Source organism: Mus musculus, chromosome 8, assembly GCF_000001635.26.
Source record: "Mus musculus strain C57BL/6J chromosome 8, GRCm38.p6 C57BL/6J".
NCBI lineage: Eukaryota > Metazoa > Chordata > Mammalia > Rodentia > Muridae > Mus > Mus musculus.
Genome location: NC_000074.6, coordinates 125,569,864 through 125,585,307, shown reverse-complemented (window position 1 = coordinate 125,585,307; position 15,444 = coordinate 125,569,864). Strand labels below are relative to the sequence as shown.

The following is a 15,444-nucleotide window of genomic DNA, read 5'->3' as shown; positions in this document are numbered from 1 at the left end:
CACTCTAAAGTCACAGACTCTGAGGGTCTCCTGTAGCCAGTGTGGCCCAGCCACCCACTACGAGGCTCCATGGTACCCTCAGTGACCTTTGTACTGGTTCTCTGGGAAGAAGGTTGGAACTTTTGTTACTGACCTGGCTGTGCTGAGAAAGTCCGATGTGATGCATAGCCATGAAGCCTTTCTGCAGGCCTAGTGGTCCCGACATTCATGCCAGCCTTGTGGTAGGAACTCTTGCAGTTTTGTGAAGTATCATGGTCAACAAGTCATCCACGGCACATGGGTTGCAGAGGAGGCTCTGTTGGTAAATGTGCTTGCTGCACAAACCTGAGGACCTGAGTCTAATCCCCAGAATTTGTGGGGGGAGACAGATTGTGGTGGTACATGTTCGTGATCTTGTGCTGGGAAGGTGGATCTCCGGGGCTCACCAGGCAGCTAGCATAATGAACTTGGTGAGTTCCGTGCTCGCTGAGAGGCCCTGTTTCAAAAACAAGAAGGATGGTTCCTGAGGAAGAACAGCTGAGATTGACCTCTGGCCTCTGTGCGCACACACATGCACCTGCGTACACTGACCTGTGTAGTTATAAACACACACACACACACACACACACACACACACACGAGCAGACCTCAGAGTGGAGGCAGCTTACTCGGCTTCATTCACATAGACTCTGATACTGGAAGAGCAGGAAGCGGGAGGGGGGTATTATGAGCCCACAGATGACCTCACTGGGTTCTTACCCTGCAGTGGGGCAGGCCCTGCTGATGTGAGTTTACTCCTCTCTGGGGATGGTTGCCTTCAGCTTGCTGTTGACTCTCTGTGCAGACAAGGGCTTGTCCCTCCATCCCCTGAGGGTTCTTTCAGGTGACTTAGTTGCTATGGCTGCTCAAGTGCACACAAATGGTAAAAACAAACCCCACTGGCTACTTTCCAGCTGCCGGAGGCCCACAGTTCTCTGCCTTATATACTTCCAGCCAACTGGCCTTGGGTTGCTATGCTCTGAGAAACTGGGTCTACACAGACATCATGTCCAGGAAGCAACAGGTGGGCTGGAGGTGGGAGAGACTTCACAGGAGAGCTGGGGGCTGATGCCCAGTGACCTTGGCCAGCTGTGCCCTTGAGTAAACCGTGCTACCTCAGAGAGTCTGATTCTTTAACTGGAAGATGCAAAGAGCGTTAGCTCTCAACTTAACTCTCTCTCTCTCTGAGTGTGTGTGTGAACTGTGTAAGCTCTATACTCATATGACAAAGACACAGAGCTTGAGTTTTATGTGCATTTATTCATCCATTCACACTCTTTCTCTACCCAACAAGACATAGCTGGCTTCCTCTAGGCAAAAAAAAAAAAAAAAAAAATGACAACTCCTCTTCCTCCTCCTCCTTCATCTCCTCCTCCTCTTCCTCCTCCTTCATCTCCTTCTCCTCCTCCTTCATCTCCTTCCTCTTCTTATTCTCTTCCTCCTCCTTTTTCATCTCCTTTTTTCTTCTTTTTCTTCCTCTTCTCCCCTTCCCCTCTCCTCCTCCTTTTACTCTGCCTGGTTCACGTTTTCATGTTCAGTGCTAGGAATCTAACCCAGGGTTTAAACACTAGTCAAGCTCTCTGTTGCTGAGCTATAGCTCAGCCCTGCTAAAATGTTTGAGACGGGGTCTAGTTAAGTTACTAAGGCTAGTCTTGAACTCACTCTCAGGCCCAGGTGGTCTTTGAACTTTTGATCCTCCTGATTTAACTCTGGGTACCCAGGATATAGACTTGTACCATCAGGCTCTGTGGAGACCTTAGATGTTTACCAGCCAGATGGAGAGGAGTATCACTGGGGTAATAAATCCTGGGAGGAGTTTGGTATTAGGTTAGGAGAGCATAGACTTCAGAGTGCGTGAGATAGGCATACAAGCTGAACATTAATGTGTTTCTGATAATAAATGATGTCTATATTAAGGGGCTGGGGAGATGCTCAGTGGGTAAAATTCCTGCCACGTATGGATGAGGGCTGGCTGTGGATCCCAGCACCCACATTAAAATCAGAGCAAGGCAGCACATATCTGTCACAGCAGTGCCACGAGAGTGAGCAGGGACAGACAGATCCCGAGAGCTTGCCGGCCAGTTGACTGAGTCAATTGCTGAGCCCTGGGCCCAGTGAGAGACCCTGTGTCAAAAGAACAGGATGAAAGTGAGAGGAAAAATATGTAGTGTCAGCCTTTGGCCTGCACACTCACGTACACACAAAATAGTATGTTTGTACCCAACACACACACACCCACATGTGCACACCCACACAATTATGTCAAATTAACTGCAAAACTTTCTAAAGTTAGCATTTGATTTTGAAAGCAGATTTATATACTTTTATGTGTATGAATGGTTAGGCAGATATGCATGTCTGCGCACCTCGTGTGCAGTGCCTGTGGAGGTCAGAGGACAGTGTCAGACCTTCTGGAAATGGAATAACAGATGGTTTTGAGCTTCTGTGTGGGTGCTGGGAATTAAACCCAGGTCCTCAGGGAGAGCAGTCAGTGCTCTTAACCACTTGAGCCATCTCTCTTGTCCTCACCCTTTTGAGACAGTATCTCACTATGTAGCTCTAGCTGTCCTGGAACTCACTATGTAGACCAGGCTGGTCTCAAACTCACAGAGATCCACCTGCTTCTGCCTCCTGAGTATTGAGACTAAAGGCATGTGCCACCATGACCAGCCCCGTGACTCAATGTTCTACCAATTGTAATGCATCTGCCATCTGCTGAGTCATGAGGTGTATGAAGAAACATAGGCAGAAACACTCCCAAGGGATGATGGGAAACACATTCAAAACCTCGCTATCTTGGTTAATTTTTCATTTTATGAAAAAGCACACAACAGAACATAAAGAAGGAATAATGTGTATTTTTGGCTCATGCTTTCAAAGCATCTCAAACTCGGATTACTTAGCCCTGTATCCTCAGGCAGAATGTCAAGGTGGTACGTGTGTGGCAGACACAATCTATCCTTCACTCGGTGGCAGGCAGGAAGAGAGGTCAGACAGAGCCCTCAGAGACATGTGCCCTTCCTCCAGCTAAGGCTGTTTGGTACCTCCTGCCTTCTCCCATTTAGGCTTCCTCCAGTCACCCATTGACTAGGTCAAATCCCTTGGGTCTCGCTGACTCTGGATCACCCTCATAGACACACCCAGAGGTGTTATGCTTCAGTCAGCTTCCATGTGATCGATAGTCAAGATAAACCATTCACAGAGCCTACCATGTCCAGTTGGTTGTCGCCAATAACACTTGGCACACTGTACACTAAAGGATTCAAGGATCCAGTTAACACTGGTGTAGCTGCCTGCAGCAGGGGTCTTGAGGCAGCAACTGCTGAATCCTCTGGTTCTGAAAAGGACTAGAGGCAGAGCAATGGTCTCTGGGCTAACTAGCTTTTGATCCAGTCTCAGCCCCCTGGATAGCCAAGACTACAGCCCCACGCTGCTAGGTCTGGATAATAATAATTTAGATTATTTTCTTTTTTAATGTAAAAGATCATGCTTTCATTTTTTTTTTTTTTTTTTTTTTTTTTTTTTTTTTTTTTGCCCTAGAAGTCAGGAAGGTATTTCTCTGATAAGATCTAGGCTGTTTTCTGACCCTGTATCTTTGCGGATGCAAGTGGAGCCACCAAGGGCCCAAGACCCTTTGTAGAATAAATGACATATTTAGTCACAAAAGGGCAGGTAATATTGCTGGGCAAAGTACGCTTGGAACTCTGGGGATCTTCCTAGGAAATTACACAACTACATCAAACCTTACAAAAGTCATTCCTAATATCCCAACGGAGAATGGGGTGGATTAGAACTGGCCTGAGGTGAAAAGGGCAGGCAAGGAAGCTCGCAGAACCAGACTAGTGCAGGTCAGAGCACTAGGAGAAGGCCACCTAGAGGCTGGAGAAGTGCCTGGAGGAAGGAAGGAGAGGTGTGTTGGCTTGGAGCTCAGGGTAAATGTTAGATCACAGATCATTCCCTGTAGAGGGGATCAGCCATGCCTTACATCTGGCCTAGTGCATTCCCTAACTGTTAAGCTCCCAGCATATAGCAGCCCCGGGTTAGGGTAGGATAATAAGATCACCTTTGTAAACTACAGGCTTGAGAACATTTCTAGCGCCCTTGGTAACCTGCTAACTCGGAGACCCCTCTCCTCTATAATCTATAAACTAAAGAACCTCCTTTGCTCTGCCTCCCCTGAGGCAGGTGGCCCACTTACTAATGGAGGGCTTATCTGCAATCCAACTCAGTGCGTCTCTCTATCAAACCTGGAAAACATCTTCAGTATTTAACATCAAGGTTTCCTCCAGATGGGGTGAGCTGACAGACTGGCAAACTGGAATTCAAGGAGAGACCCAGGAGACAAAGCTTTGGAGTGAGTCTTCAAATCTGGAGAATTAGAGGAAGAACTCATGTTAGCTCTATGAGTAGGTGGTTTTAAAATAATTTTTGGAAATACTGATACTAAATATTTTACAATAAAATCTATCTCACATCGGTCCTTGCCTGTAAGGCTGGATTAGCGTCTACCTGTCCCTCATCTTTCTCTGGATTTGATGCTTCTCATTTAAAGATGTCTTCTCCATGTAGATCCTGGCCCTTGCGAAGTTCTGAGCCAAGACCTGTGTGGCTTTCCCAGAGGCTGATCTGCCCGCTTCTCCCCAGACACTTTGCCATGGCAAGCATCAAGTTTCCTGCTGCTTTGCCAGCTGGAGGAGAACCTGTGGGCAGAGATGGAGAGTGCTCAAGAGGACTCTTTGATCCTCCCCCACCCCCACAACACACACACACTTAAAAAAAAATCCTACCTGGAATAGAGACTTGGAGGCAGCAAAGTCATCCGGTTACTCAGGCACATCAAGATTCAGGGAGAACCTTGAGAACTGCACACAAAAACCTCTGGCCAATGCCAGTAGCCTTTGACTCCTGCCATTGGAGTATTAACCTGGCCTGACCACGTTTAGCTTCTGATATCAGGCAAGATAGATATGATCCAGTGGTTTGGCCTCAGACCACCTTCTGTCTCTTTATACAAGCAAAGGTTATAATGTGTTTGTCCATCTGCTGTAAGTCAGGCCAGTAGGACGCGTTTCTCTGCTTCTAGCAGCAGCAGCTTTGAAGGGCTTCTTCCACAGACCCTTGGAACACACTGTCAGGGTGTATAGTCTTGTAACTGGGCTAGAACACTCCATAAAGGGCTGGGTGTCCCTCTGTGCCATGCAGGCCTCTCCATGGTTGCCTGAGCCTTCCAACAGCACAGGATTCCAAGAGTGAAAAAATATGACAGCAAAGACAAGCCTAAGGCACATTCCCAACATGGACTTAGATGCTACACAGCAGCCCTGTCTCCACAGGCCATCAGTGGAGCAGTCATGGTGCCCACCTTGGTTCAGGGCGAGTGGACAGTACCACCTCTTCATTGGCTGTGTGAGGACCTAGAGAATGTAAGAAGAAAGACATACTGCAGCCATCTAACTACTAGAAGATCAGAGGACATGTGTATCCTAGGCCAACAATCGATTGCTGTTACCCTTACTTCAGCACTTCAGAAAAGGTGTGCCACCTCTTATCTTACAGAAAAGGTCACACATCCAGCTGCGGATAGAGCTCAGTTGATAGCATACTTGCCTGGCTTGCCCAGTTTCCATTCCCTAGCACCACATGAGCCAGGTATGATGGCCCAAAATTATGATCCTAGCCATCCAGAGGTCGAGGCAGGAGGATCAGGAGTCCAAGGTCATTTTAGGCCACACTAGGCCACCATGTCCAGTTCATGTATGTGATGCTGGGGATGGCACCCAAATAGACTGAGGTGTTCAGTGGCTGAGTATAAACCCGAGTCCTATAACTAGTTCCCAGGCCTGGTGAAGGCTGAAGGTGCCTGTGTAGCTCCAAGCAAATCCCCTGGCGATGCACTTGGTTGCCCATTAACCCGTTGTTCCTGGGGCACCTCCTGCTCTTCCCGGCCCCTTGTCTCACTGAAGCACTTAGGGCACCCGGTAGTGAAAGTTTGTGGAGCAGGGCAGGGCGGCGCATTACCTTCCAGTCTATTTTCTTTCCCTTGTTCATCCTGTGGCACATTCCCAGCCTCAGGCATTAAGCCTAAACTCTGTTTTCCTCCTGCTGGTACTTTTTGTTCTCTAAGCATTTTGACTGCTATTTGCAAACTCTCTGCATGCAAAGCCATCTCTGGAATCCTTTCTAACACAAGAGAACTGAGTGAACTTTCTACGTTTTCAGCTTCTCCCTCAATCTTTTTTTCAAAATGATACATGGGAAGCCTTGGAAGCCAAACCAGAAACCTCCCTCCCGGAACACAGTAGGAGGCCATCCAGTGTCAGTAGCTGCCATTTTGCCAATCTCCTTAAGCAACATTGCTGACCCCTCATGATCTGCAGGTCCCTCTACCACATTAGAAGCAGAGTTACCCACTATGCCTAAGCTACACTGGGCACCACCTGTAGGCATACATTTTTCTCAGCCTACTTTAATAAGGGTTGAACCTCTCCTCTAGCCCACCACCCACCAGAGGTAGTGGGAAAGGAAGCTTATTAGGATACAGGGGAAGTGGACCTGTTTAGAAAGAGTTCTTTGGGGGTGATTCCAGTCTTTGTTGTTCTCAGTCCAGTCCACTAGCAAACACCAAACATGAACCAGCAGCTTCAGTCCACTCGGCAGACACCGCACATGAATCAGCAAGGGCAGTTCAACCCAGAGGAAATCGAGAGACTCATCAACCAGCCTGACCGCAGAGAAGCCACAGGAACCTCCCGAGAAGTTCTTTGGCAAGTTTCTCTCCATGAACTCATCACAAGCTAAGCTCAGCAACACAGTGTAAGGCGCACCAATAGATGTGTGTTGTCAGCAAAGACCAGCAAGACAGAGCAAGGCAAACCAATGCTCAAGCTCCCACTGTCTGGGGGGTCATAGTTTAAATTCTGCCTAAATATTACATGTCCTTTCACATGTCTGCTTTAGCAAAACATCCCTCCACCTGTGTGCCCCAGCAAAACATCATTTGACATAACCAACTTTCCAAAGGCACCAGAAGTTTCCACTTCGGATTATATACTTGTCTATCTTTGGCGTTTTGAGAGGAAGTCTCCCTCTATAGCCTGAGCTGTTTTTAAACAATCTGTGTAGCCTCACTTAACTGCAAACTCGAACTTCCTGCCTGTTTGCAGATGCTGTGTTCACAGCTGCGAATAACTACACCCAGGTTTAAAGTGATGATTTTTTTAAAAAATTAGTTTTATTTTAATTTTTATGTGTATGAATATTTTTGCTCATACATATGTATGTGCACCAAGTGCATGCCTGATGCCCACGAAGGCCAGAAGAGGGTAGCGGATGTCCTGGAGCTGGAGTTACAATGGTTGTGAGCTGCCACATGGGTGCTGGGAATGAAACCCAGGTGCTCTGGAAGAGCAGCTAGGGCTCTTACCCAGTGTCTTAGTTAGGGTTTTACTGCTGTGAACAGATACCATGACCAAGGCAAGTCTTATAAAAACACAACATTTAATTGGGGCTGGCTTACAGGTTCAGAGGTTCAGTCCATTATCATCAAGGTGGGAGTATGGCAGCATTCAGGCGGGCATGGTGCAGGAGGAGCTGAGAGTTCTACATCTTCATCTGAAGTCTGTTAGCAGAATACTGACTTCCAGACAGCTAGAAGTAGGGTATTAAAGCCCACACCAACAGCGACACACCTACTCCAACAGAGCCACACCTACTAATAGTGCCACTCTCTGGCCCAAGCATATACAAACCATCATACCCAGTGAGACCTTTTTTCAGCCTCTTAGTCGTGGTTTTAAAGGTCATCACTGTTTCTCCTAGTTTAGTGCAAGGGACAGATGTTGTCATGTCTTGAGACCACCTGTCCTTTCTAGTTACACAGCTCTAGGTCACCTACTGCAGCCTTTTGTGAGAAGAGTTGCCTATTCCTTGATGGCACATGGGACCCTCCCATAGCAAAGACAGTCTAGTAGGCACACTCCCTGGGTCCCCAGAGACAGGTGCAGAGGACCATCTGGGGCTAATATTAGGGTCTCTGGTGGAATTATTACATGGGGGAGGAAATGAGAAACCTTTGTCTTCCTTGGGTCATATTCTGGTGGAAAAGACTTGGTCATATGCAAGAAATCACTAGGGGTTCATGATGGGGTGTCCTAGCCTAGTGTGGGGTGTCAAGGCTCTCTGAAGGTGTTCCATCTGAGAAGGAAAAAACAGGAGCTGGCTGGCTGGAGGTGTGGGAAGGAAGAAGATAATGCTGAGAGAATAGAGGAGGTGTTCAATGACTAAAAGGTGATGACCAGCTCTGTGGAGGAGAGAGGACAGGAATCGTGCTGGAGGCTGGGACACAGGATGGGCCAGACCAAGACATAAGGCTTCTCTTGGGACTGCAGGGAACCCTTGAGGGATCTGAAACAAGGCGTAGTGATTGATCCCATGAGGGAGGGCATGCAAGAGCACAAGGGAGCAGAGGGATTGGAAGAGATCCAGCAGGAGACAAGACATACAGACAGTGAAATGGACAGACAACTTCTGCTGCTTTCCAGGTCACATAGGATAGTGTGGGGGCAGAATTGGACCAGAAACACAGATGGGCACATGAGAACACAGAAGGCCTGACTGAGGGCTGGAGGAGAGCAAGAGGGCAGAGAGCAGGGGAGAAGTCTGGTGGCCATGCCAGATGAATTGGTAGCCTGTTCCTGAAGCAGGAACTGCAGCAGACAGAGCCTAGTGAGGTCTCAAGTTAGCAGGGGTTTGGAAACAGTCGATGTGAGATATTCTTGTGGATCTAGAGAGTCACCGGCTGGTGATAGTTCCTTTCTGGATCATGGAGGCCAGAGAAAGAAGGCACCCCAGGAGGGACTGGCAGCCACAGTGTGGCATATCATCACAACATCTATCCCGGATGCTTAGCGAACACAGTCTGGGGGAGGGGAGGGAGCTTGATAGACTGGGTGTCCACCATTGAGCCACAGACAAAATCCGTGATTCACTTGAGGGGAGAGTGTTGGATGCTTCCCTGTGGTGGCTGCCACAAGCCCCTTGCTTAGTCATTCCTTACCATTTTTGGAAATAAGGAAGTAAAATGTTGTTGCTGTCAGGTTTCTTTTTTCTTTTCTTTTCTTTTTCTTCCTTCTTTCTTTCTTTCTTTCTTTTTTTTTTTTTTTTTTGGCTGATTCTCTGATTTCAGTTTCTGGGAACATTGGGGTCAGGAGGACCAAGGTCCTTTGGCTTTGTTTTATGTTTCCTTCTCTTTCTGGGAGGTTCTTGTTCTGTTTCTAAACTCAGGGCAATCCTCTTGTCTCAAGCTCCTGAGAGCGGAGATTACCTGCATGAGCCACCACGCCTGGCTCCCTTCTCTCTAATTGCACACTGGCTTTGAGACATGAACTCTCTCAACAACAAAAGCATGTTCATGTATCCAGTCTTCAGGTTTGTGGCTAGAATTGGCACAGCTTGCCCTTGGCCACACTTGGTGACTCTTTGGCTGCCTTTTGCTCTTCTTGCTTTTCTGTCTCTCGCCAGCATTTTTTCCATTGAGGTCCCCACCGGAAGTAAGGAGTGTAGCTATAAGGCAGACAAGCAGATGTCAGGCGGAGGAGGCATCTCCACGTGGAACTGGGGTGCGGTAACTACCGGGACTTGACAGATATTTTATATTCCTCCTCATTTCTCCCTTGTAACTTGTAAGAATCTCCCCCAAACATCTGTTTCTTTCTGTGTTTTAAGTGTTGTAAACATTTCCACCTCTGCATTTGGATGAGACCGTGGTAGGATTCAGATCTGAAATGCCCTCAAAGGTTCATGGGTTTAAGGGTTGGTTCCCTGTGGGGCTGCGTTCAGAGGCGGGGCTCTGTGAAGACTGGAACACAAGGGTTCTGACGTCATCGGCGAATCGATCCTTCGCCTGTCTACAATTGGTGGGCTATTGCTGGAGCGTACTGGGAAATTAGAATGGGGGGTCTTTAAAGGAAGGTAGGCCCTTCAGACTGTGCTTCAAATGGGTTTCCCCCACTTCTGTGCTCCCTTTCCTCGCTAAGGTGAGCAGCTCTGCTCTATTCAAGGCAGTCCACCTTGCTGCTTTACCTCACTGCAACAGAGACAGAAGCCGGAGAGGCAAGTGAGCGTGGAGCAAATTCTCTAAATTGACTTTCTCAAGGCTTGTGTCATGGAAGCTGACAAACAAGAACTTCCCCCAGAGCAGAGACCAGACAAGAAGCAATGCACCGGCACAGTGTTTTCCCCATATTGCTTCCAACTTCTTTAAACCAAGGGCGTATTGGTTTTTTTGCCACCTGGTATTTCAGAGTGACTCAGGAATTGTCACCAAGTACTTTGAGGTGCCTAATGTAATGCTTTGCACAATGAAAATGCTTACATATTATTTTTAAAATTAAATTCATCATCACCACCATCATTTGTATCTGTGCACAGAGTATACCTAGGCACTCATGTAGAGGTCAGTGGACAACCTTTAAGTGGCTATTTTCTCCTTATACTCTGGGTCCCAAGGATCTAACTCTGGTCACTAGGCTTACACAACAGCCAACCTACATGGCCCCCGAGCTGTTTAGTATGCAAATGACAATGTTAAAATGTTCCTGAAGACCTCCGTGGTTTGCCAAATGACAGGTGGCTGTAGATTCATAGCCAGTATCAAAAAGAAATCACAGGTACAAAGTGAATACACATGTATATAAATGGATATAAATGTTTTCTTGTATCGATCTCTCAAGAATTATTGCTTGGCAGACTGCGTGTGCAGCTCCTGAACCTCACTATTGGTAGACGCCATCTAGTGGTGAGAAATAACAGCTGCTCACAGATCAGTCCAATGTACAATGCATTGTTATTGTGCAATAACAAAGTAAAAGACACTGGCTTAGTGTGTCTTAGGAACACACTTAGAGGATGAAGGTGTGACCCTGAAGTCTGCTCTGGTGTGATGTAGGAGAAGCAGCCCCCTTGTCTTCCTGCAATGCGTTCATGTGCTGTCTCTCAGTCACCAACTTCTTGCCCAGCCCCATCCTAAGTCAGGCAGTGGAAACAGTGAACATGGCTCCTGCCCTGTTTTCTGTACTCAGAGGCCTCACTCACCTCTGTCCTTGGGCCTTTATCATCCACTTTACCTATTTAGAGGAGAAACTAGAATTTTAAGATGTTACTTATGTAGCTATACACATATATAAGATGTTACTTATGTATCTAGCTACACACATATATAAGATGTTACTTATATGGCTACACACATACATAAGATGCTACTTTGTAGCTACACACACTTCCAAACTAGACTCAGTCCTCTGAGCTGAGTACCTGGGAACTTCTAAGTCCTCTGCTGACCAGACTCAGAGTGGGAGCAGTGATAGACTCTTCTGGGTTGACCTGTAGCTTCTGCTCCTCCTTCCTCCCTCCTTACACCGAGGCACCAGAAAAGAAATCATCCACCATCCTGGAAGTCTTAGAGGTTCCTGGGGTGGGCCACAGACCAACATATAGGATTCCTCATCGGTGAAACACACAGTTAAGATCAGGAAAAACTTAGTCAGATCAAAGGTACCTGTCAATAAGGTTTTGTTTTTGTTTTGTTTTTGACAGGATCTCAAGTAGTAGCCCAGGCATGCCTGCAACTAAACTATGTAGCCCAGGCTGGCCTAGAGCTTGCAGCAATCTTCCTGCCTTGGTCTCCTAAGTGCCAGGATTACAGGTGTGGGCTATCATGCCCAACTTTACCTTTAGTTTGATCACTCCATCCGATTCGTCTTTCTGGGTCTCTGTGGAGATCTAGGCTACTTTAGGTTCACGGTGACATTTTAAATATGACAGCTTTTCACAGCTTAAATCTGCTCCCTGCAGAAATGCAGCTATGTTTCCTCTTCCTGAGGGCAGCTGCCTCCTTACTTAAGGAAGACTGTCTTCTTCTGTTGTTACCAGAGTGCCCTGGGAAGAGCAGGTTTCCATGTGTGCTTACAGAGCTGAGGTTTTTACAGGTGGCATTCGTGGGCCAACTCCTGGGACAGTATATACATTATGTCATACAATGGCAATTAGCACATGGTCCTATAATACACTGTTCATTTGGTTTTCACTTCAAACGAATACAGGCCTTGCTTTGGTCAGGACTAGTGGCATATCCCAATTAGGACATCAGGCCCACACACCGAGGGCTTTACCCACTGATGATACATTTCTCCAGCCACTGAAGCCACTTCTTAAAACCCTGTTGTGGCCGGAGGGGTGGCTGAGTGGTTAAGAGCCCTGACTGCTCTTTCAGAGATCTTTACTTCAATTCCCAGCACCCACATGGCAGCTCACAGCCGTCTATAACTGTAGTCCTGTGGCATCTAATGCCCTCTTCTGGTGTGTAAATGCACATGCAGGTAAAACATCCATAAGCACAAAATACATGAATAGACATAAATAGATACATTCTTGCCAGGTGTGGTGGTGCACAACTTTACTCCCAACACTTGGGAGGCAGAGACAGACAGATCTTTGTGAATTCAAGGCCAGTGTGGTCTACACAGCAAGGTCAGGACAGCCAGAAGCGCATAGAGATACCTAGTTTCAAAACAACAATAACAACAAAAAGCAACCAACCAACCAATCAACCAAAAAAACCCAAATGATGCAGGACCTGGCATTTGCTATTGTACTCACATGGCCACACCCTGTTGTGAGAGGCTTCTACTGTGGAAGATAGGGGAAGAAGCATAGCCATAGGCTGGACACATGTGCGACAAACCCCAACCCCAAGCAAACAGGACTAGCAGAAGACAGTGGCATCCATGTGTGCATTGCATAAGCAGAGACGCCGTGCCAGGCCAGAGGGCATGGCTGCTTCCCAGGCAGGCCCCGTGCCACCTCTTGTTGGCACTGTCTCTCTATCACCTCCTGTTTTAGGTGGTTTTTTTTTTTTTTTTCTTTTTTCTGGAGCTAAAGGTAGAACTCTGAGCTTTACACATGTCAGGCAAGTGCACTTCAGCCAAGCTACACCACTGGCATTCCTTCCTGTCCCATCTGCTCTCAAACTGCCCCTTGTCCTGAAGCCTCGTATGGTGACCAACGACATCAGGCCCTGGACTATGTATAAAACCAACACCTGTTTGTTGCAAATTACGACTATTCATTTGGTATAAAAAGAAAGGCTTTATCGGAAAGGCTGGAGTAAAAAGGGAAAGGAGGAAATAAAGGTGGCACCCTATATCTTCACTAAGTTAGCCACTGAACTTTAATGCTCTGTAAGTATCCTCGTAGGTCAAATCTTGGGGCTTGTTAAGGAAACCAAACTGGCTTTACTAAGCTAAAAGGTAAACAGATGCAAGCAGCAGGCAGATTGGCTGGTACCTCTTTGAACGATCTCTCTCTCTCAAGATTTATTTATTTAATGTATGAGTGTTCTATCTGCATGTACACCATCATGCCAGAGAGGGTATTAGATCCTATTACAGATGGTTGTGAGTCACCATGTGGTTGCTGGGAATTGAACTCAGGACCTTTGGAAGAGCAGCCAGTGCACTTAAGGCTGAGCCATCTCTCCAGCCCCTCTTTGAACTCTTAAGACTGATGTAGGGGGCTGGAGAGATAGTTCCGTGGTTAAGAGCACAGACTGCTCTTCCGAAAGTCCTGAGTTCAAGTCCCAGCAACCACATGGTGACTCACAACCATCTGTAACAGGATCTGGTGTCCTCTTTTGGTGTGTCTGAAGATAGCTACAGTGTACTTACATATAATAATAAATAAATCTTTAAAAAAAGACTGATGTAGGAATTACTTCATCAGAAGTTAAAAAAAAAAGTTTAGAATTGGAGAGCGAGAGTTCCTAGATTCTGTTTTCTTAAGAATTCCCAGGGTAATGAGGCCTTTGAAGGGCAGAGAGGGAGGCTCGCAGGACAGTAACAGGAGATGACGAACCTATGGTAGCTCACTCTAGCTTTCATTTGCTTGAGAGATTGCTTGAAGTCATGTATGTCCACAGCATGGCTGCAATGACCAGAGAAGCCAGAAGAGGGCCTCTGATCCTCTGAACCTGGAGTTACAGATGGTTGTAAGTTGCCACTGAGAGCCTGGTACAGAAGCCAGGTCCTTGGCAAAAGCAGAGAACGCCCTTAACTTCTGAGGAATCTGACTCACGCTGGCTTTTAGACAAGCTCCGTTGAATGCCTCATGGCTGGTATTTTTCTTGGAAACCCCAGCAATCTCCGTACCTTCGCCAAAAGAGGCATTTTATATTTGTTTCTGTAAGATACCTGAGCCCGCAGCCACGCCCTGCCTTCCTCTCTGGCGCTGTATTCCACAGTCTCTGCCCCGGTTTAATCTGCCCCCTCCCCCACCTCACCCCCAAGCACAGAGCAGGGTCTGGTAAAAAGTTTCCCAGAAAGCACTGCAGCACAGGACTTTTCTCAGACTTCATGTTTGTGGAATGCATACACAACTTCTGCAAACGGTAGGTATAGGGAGACCATCCAGAAAGACCTCAAAACCTGGAAATCTCAGGAGCATAATGTCATATACAGGTTGCTGGCATGTTTTACAAGGCCCATTCCTACGCATTACACCTGTATTTAAAATGATATATAAGAGATTGGACAATGTGCACGCAGAGAAATGCAGCTTGGGTGGGGACCCACTGTTTAAACTTCACCAGGATGTGTGCTCGTAGTAGGAAGCACTGCGACAGGGAAGGAGAGATAACATTATTAACATTATCTCTTCCAGGGAGGAGTTCAAAGTCCCAAACAAACCATTTCAGGACTCTGGGGACGTAAGGTGGAGCCAGCTCTGCCACCTGCTCCGGCCTTATTTACTCCTCCTGCCCGTGCATCTCAAAATAGAGCCCAACGCCGCTCTTCTGCAGCCGGCCGCAGGTGAGGCTCCCGGCGGTTGGGGGTAAAGGGGGTAGACAGGGCCGGAACACCGAGAGCAGGCGTGGGCCCGCTCGTGCATCGCTCCTGGCTCAGGTTCCCCGGCCCGCGCGACTACAGCTTGCACTTTTGCGTCAAGTCCGTCCCTCGGGCTTCGCCAGGCCGTGGTGACTCTCAAGGGTCCGGACATGGTGCGAGCATGTACGAATGAGAGTCCACACCCGGAGAGCACCGGTCGTTCCGAGGGCACCCGGGCTCGCGAGCACTCCGAAGCCGGCCGCCTGTCCCCGTAAGCCGAGGCCTCGCGCTCGCCGCGACCTGGAGAATCGCTCTCCGAGGACGCTCGCGCTCGCGCGCGCCCGACCGCGAGGGGCGAGTCTGGCCAGGAGGCGCGCCAATGGGCGTGGGCGGAGCGCTCGGGGCGGGGCCTGTCCGGTTGGCCAATGGGCGTGGGCGGAGCTTTAGGGGCGGGGACCGTCCGGCCACCGGCCAATGAGAGGGGGCGGCGCGCTCGGGGTGGGGTCTTTCGGGGCACCGGCCAATAGGCGGGGGCGGAGCGCGTGGGGGC

The 15,444-nt window shown here is 48.1% G+C and overlaps 1 long non-coding RNA gene across 1 annotated transcript in view; it reads right to left on the bottom strand.

Moving 5' to 3' along the window:
- The window catches only part of 4930567H12Rik (RIKEN cDNA 4930567H12 gene), a 32,033-nt gene extending 31,363 nt beyond the window's left edge, over window positions 1-670 (bottom strand). Inside the window, exons 1-2 of the long non-coding RNA NR_015535.2 lie at window positions 627-670; window positions 134-475 (exon numbers count right to left, since the gene is read on the bottom strand). This is a non-coding gene — a long non-coding RNA (RIKEN cDNA 4930567H12 gene). The remainder of the gene's footprint in view (window positions 1-133; window positions 476-626) is intronic.
- Between the last annotated feature and the right edge of the window lie 14,774 nt (window positions 671-15,444).